General features: G+C 37.5%; 1 protein-coding gene across 1 annotated transcript in view; it reads left to right on the top strand.

Moving 5' to 3' along the window:
• The first annotated feature begins 1,170 nt into the window (after positions 1-1,170).
• Positions 1,171-6,000, top strand: part of LOC311282745 (protein NLRC3-like) — a 39,756-nt gene continuing 34,926 nt past the window's right edge. The window contains exon 1 of the mRNA XM_084396763.1: positions 1,171-1,264. The gene's annotated coding sequence lies outside the window, so the exon portion shown is untranslated. The remainder of the gene's footprint in view (positions 1,265-6,000) is intronic.

Genomic DNA, 6,000 nt, shown 5'->3' with positions numbered 1-6,000 from the left:
AGCTGCAGCTGCGGACTGATTAAGTAATCAGCTGGTTACTAAGCAACAAACAAGCACCACACCTCCAGAGCCCACACCCACAACCAGATACACAAAACCAGACACTGTGACAGTTTCCCTCCTTAATAATGAGGATCCTGATCATGGTTCTGCATTGACAGATTTTATTGATTAGTGTAAATTGTCCTTTTTGGATATCAATGTATTTAAAACTAAAGAGATGATTGTAGATTTTAGGAAGAATCGTACAGTCATCTCTCCTGTGGTTTTTAATGATCATGCTTGTTTTATTCTTGTTTAATTGAGTCTGTTATTACTTTTTCATTTGTGTGTTGGTATGGATCACTTAATCTTAAAAACAGAAATAGATTACAGGGAATTGTTAAAGTGTGTGGTAAGATTGTTGGCACCACCCTGAATGATTTGAATAGTTTGTACAAAGCCAGGACTCTGAGGAAGGCCGAGTTAATGATGAGAGATTCCAGCCATCCTTTGCAGAATCTTTTTAAGTTGTTGCATTCTGACGTAGAAGTCATAAGTCGCCTGGAAAAATAACAAAGTGCAGCAAACGATAAAACTATTTGCGCTACAATCTAGTGTGTTTATGATTATTACTGTTACTATAATAAATGATAATAATATGATAACAAATAGTACCAGTTTCCATCATCAAGCAACATAATAAACTGACTTTGCACAGCTGAAATAACAAGCGCCGTTTCTAATGTTTCTTGATCTAGTAAAGAAACAGTTTTGTAGCATTTCTTCAGTTTCAGGTCAGGAACAGAGCACTGACTCACTACTGACAGCTAGTGGTTAGTTTTAGTACTCGCATATACAAATACACTATCACTACAATTACAGCTAATTATGTAAACTTATAGATTAGCTAACCACTCATCAAGCACTGTAAGAATACAAGATGTAATGCATCTTATTACAGTCTCAAGCATTATCTACATTGCAATCACAGTAATAATCAACAGATTACATTTCCTTTTTTTTCTTTTATGAGAAATCAAATACTTGTAATAACGAATTTTAATCACAATTATAAGTATTATTATTAATTGAGTGTGATCACTCTCTTGTCATTATTTGCCTTTAGCTGCAGGAACCTCCTACTTCTGGTTGTAAATGAAAGTGGATGTCGGGTGTTTTGGGATATTCAGTTTTAGTGACGGTTAACTTCCTGTTGCCAGCTGCCGATTCGTCGCTGACTCCGAGGCTTTAAACCTCTTCACACTGAATATTTAAACAGCTGGTAAGATGCCTAAGTGATTTAGGTTTTTACTTCTCTTTACATGGGATAGATCTTTATTTCAGCTGTTTAATGTGCAGACTTACTTCACTAAAATGTCACAGAAATGCTGATTATTACAGTCAAAGTAAATCAATTTTAATATTTACACTGAAAGATTTTTTTATATTATAATATTTGTTAAAATAATTTAGTTTTTATGTATAATTGTATAATATTATAGATAGTCATGCATACTTTTGATCATTTATCCTTCTTTTTTTTGCCACATAGTAAGCTATTGTTTTCAACCTGTGGTTAAAAAAGAAGAAGTGCAGATAAGGACACCAGAAGCCTGAGAGTTACAAAGAGCCGCACCCGATTTTACGTTAAAACAAGGCAGATATCCTGATGTTTCTAGATGTGCTAGTGCTCTTTTTACATTACAAAAACCAGTGTATCACATTTACCACACTTTCAGGCTTATTAAAGGCACTGCATTTCTACACATGTACTACAGTGTTTCAAACAGAGGAACACAAACAACTGAGAAGTAATAGAGAGATCATAGATAAAGAATATATGAAAGAATATATGAAGATCACCATAGCATAACTGAGAGCAGTATTTATAACTCAAACTCTACAATTTCTTTGCAATTGCACAAGCAAATTTATATTCACATAATAAGATGCAAAAATTCAAAACACAACGGGCCGAGGGTCTGCGTACGGTTTGAATTTGTTTTTCAATTTGAAATGAAATAAGAAAACTGTGCCTGTGAAAAGAAAGAAAGAAAGAACTAAAGAAAGAAAGAACGAAAGAAAGAACAAGAATTCAGTTTGATTTTTCAATTTTAGGTTCATGGGTAGAAAATGCTTGAGCTTGAATAATCGAACACGTGGACGGTAATGAAATGCTGCTTTCCACGGATCAGTCAACCTGAGATCAGTCTGTGCCGTCATCAGTTCTTCAGTTCCGTGCAACAAAATCCGCTGTGGATTCTTGAACCGTTTATTGCAGCTGCCTACAGTATAACAGGACACAAGCAGCACCTAGATAGAGCTTTCTTCTGTGTAGGCTACCTACAGGCGCCAGACAAATGGCTATTATTTGCTTATTTCAGGTATTAATGTACCTTGCATCTGGACCAATAATTACCCCTTACTCTACTGTCCAACTATCAAAATCTGTCTGACACACTGGACAGTGTAAAGCATATGCATTTACATTGTAGTGAAGTGCAGATCAATATTTAATATCGATTTAAGTGTAGTACACAGCAGTCATAACTTTTTATTTTAGACAATACGCTGAGTTTTGGACAAGGGATGAATTTTATAATATATTATTCACATTAATTCGTATCAATGCAAATTTACTTTATCGTTAAATGTCTTATGATGTGGTTAATGATGTAGTAACGGAATTTGAAGTTCAGGGAACAACGAGGCGAGAACCAGCAGGCCCTCACGGACGACTGACGCATTATGCAAACATAATAACAACTTAAAATGGCACAGGCCTGGTCTTCTCTCGTCCTTCTCTGTTGTCAGTCGTCGTTTTATCCTTCCAGAGCTCCTCCGTGAGGCTCACTCAGCGCTGTCCTGCCACAGATGTATTGATGAAATGAGAACTGCCAAAAACATATACAGTATGTATGTATAATAGTATAGGACTGGCTGAGAATTGATTCTCATTATCAGAGACTGTCAATCTAATTTTTTTATTTGCAATAGGCCTATCTTACATAAAAAAGAGAGCATACACAGGGCAGGCGTAAGCTAGCCTACACAATATTTGTGGCTAAGGAAAAATGTATTTCTTTTTCAAATCAGAAGCTTTTGGAATCAGAGCTCGATGAGGACCTCTGCTGGTGAAAGCGCAGTGTCGCAAAATGTTTCACAACCGACCAACGCGTTAATCTTAGAAGCAAAAATGAATGTATGTATAAATTAATGAATGAATGGATAGATGAATAAATTAATGAATCAATATATTAAATAGCCTACATGACAACGATCTGTTCCATTGCATACTCCTAGTAACTCAAAACAATAAAGATAACATTTTGTATTGTGGATGTGGACATTCTTCCTGTTTGTAAACATATAAAACTCATGAATAGAGGAAGTAATAAATGCAGGTGCATGCACACACACACACACACACACACACACACACACACACACACACACACACACACACACACACACACACACACACACACACACACACACACACACACACACAGTTTCACATGATTAAAGTAAATCTGTAGTCTACAGCCCAATGTACTGTAGCCCGAATGGGCAAGGCTTATTGAGGCTTTGTGCTTAATGAACATTGTAAGAAGTGTTCTTTAGAATTACTGGTGCTTAAAGTGGGAAACCCTTTAGAAAATGTTGAAGATTTTATTATTTAGAAAATAAGTAATTTAACTGTTTTTTTGTACACTATTATTTCCTTGTCTGTGGGTGACTTTTGCTTGACTTTGGAACCTGAGAGCTGTGTTGTCACAGCAGAAAATTCTATTTCAGTAAAGTCACATGGTACAAACTATTTCTCAGAATACCTATAGAATGTATTCCCATGTTTGGGAGAAGGATGTAGGTATATACGTTTGCTGGAGGGCCTTTCTGGAGGGTCTTTCTGCAGAGGGGCACTCGGCTTTGTTTGTTAATAAAGTCTAATTTTTTCTGATGTCAAATATCTTTGAAGTCATTCCCCTGAAAAGAATTAAACCACAACAAATACTGTTCCTTCATTAATGAATAACTACAAAGGAACATGAGTAACGCACAATTAACATTCTAATAACTACTATTAACTAAGAAGAACCTCTGATTAACACATTAGTAAGTAATAGCACTCAGTTGAATGAGGTAGTTCACTATTAGCTAATCAATAACTACTATTTTTTTCATACCTCATTAATGAAGGAACAGTATTCTAAAGTGTTACCCTTAAAATGTTTCAAAGTGTTTGAACGCAATACACCTTAACAACCCATGAGGGCACTCCCTGTGTCGCGCATTTTTAGACCTTTGAATCAAAGTACGAAGCAGTCAAGTGGGTGTGTTGTGATACGAAGCTTCGGACGTCATTGGTCACGTGATTGTGATTGAACGAATCAAGCATCGATACAAAGCTTCACTAAAAATTGTTTCCTTTTTTGGACACATGGTTAACAATTAAACTATTCATTACACCTAGTCAAAGTTTAGGGGTAATGTTAAAGGAACACGCCGACTTTTTGGGACTTTAGCTTTTTCACCGTATCCCCCAGAGTTAGATAAGTCCATACATACCATTTTCATCTCCGTGCGTGCCGTAACTCTGTCTGACGCACCCACCGCTAGCCTAGCTTACCACAAAGACTGGAGGTAAACGGCTCCAGCTAGCATACTGCTTAGAGCCCTGCACGGGGCAAAACATCAAGCCCTAACCGAGACCTGGCCTGTGGTGTTCAAGCCCTAATCCGGCCCCAGCCCGAAAACGTCTGCAATTTTTCAGCCCGAACCCGACCCGAGACCAACATCAATATCACTTAAAGCTCTCTCTGACTCGCGCTCTCTGATGCGCGCTGTCTCTGCTAGACGCACACACATACACGCTACTAGGTAAAATTGTATTATAGGCCTCAAACATAACTACCACCACCGACAATTATGCCCACAAATATTAATACAGACTGTCCATTACAGAGAAGCATAAGCATGCAGTAGAGAATATTATATAGCCAAATGTGATCCAGCAGTAAATAAAGATTTACGGCCTACCTTTTTTTGATAACTTTTCAAAGAACTCTTCGCCAACTGGCTAACGTTAAATAATAATAATAAATAATAATAAAAATCCGTTGAACTGAGGCTCATTCACTGTTTATTCGCGAGTATTGTGAAGAAAAAGAATAGCATCCACTGTTGAAGGCTTCAGGCTCATTGTTTGTTGTGGTAATCAAATCAAAACTCTTTCGAAATGCAGCTTTTCCTGAAGTATTGGGAACTTTTAGTAACTCCCCACGCTCCAACCTGATGCTCTGCATGGTCAACTGTCATCTAATGCATTGCACGAGCGTCGCGTTACTCACGCTATCGCATATTGCGTTGCATATTTATAATTTTATCAATATAACAATATTTCATACAAATAGCCTGCACTCTGCACGTATGTTATGGGCACGATGAAAGGAGAAAAGCTAAATGAGCCCGAGTCCAACCAAAGCCCGATCTGTAAAAAAAAAAAATAGAAAAAAAAAAAAATTACCCGACTGCTCCCAATAAGTGACAAAATAACCCCAACATTTTCCTATTTACATGTTGTGATTTGTATAGTCACTGCGTGTACGAATAACAAGGTCACATGAGACACAACCATCTTCTAACCGTATACACACTGGGAACTATATTCTCAGAAGGCGAAGCACTGCTACTTGGGCGGAGTGATCTTGGGCGGAGTGATCTGACCCGACCAGATATTTTGTGCCGCGGGATTAATTTTCCGACTAAAACACGGTAGCGGTGTAATTTGAACAGGAGCGGTCGGTCATTCAATATCACGTTCCCGACGTCCTTTCAGAATATCAGAACAGCAAAAAGGATGGCAGAGCAAAGTGTGGATGCGCTGTCCTTGAAGGACGTTCAACTTGGACTGGAAAATGGTCAGTTTACTGCGAAGAAATCCACGTCAGGCAAGTCTGATGTATGGGAGTCTTTTTCATGTATCATAGACGTAGATGAAAAAAAAAAAATAATTTA

This window comes from Rutilus rutilus, assembly GCF_951802725.1.
Source record: "Rutilus rutilus genome assembly, chromosome: 23".
In the NCBI taxonomy this organism is placed as follows: Eukaryota; Metazoa; Chordata; class Actinopteri; order Cypriniformes; family Leuciscidae; genus Rutilus; species Rutilus rutilus.
Note: the sequence above shows the minus strand (reverse complement) of the source record. Positions and strands in the feature narration are given on the sequence as shown.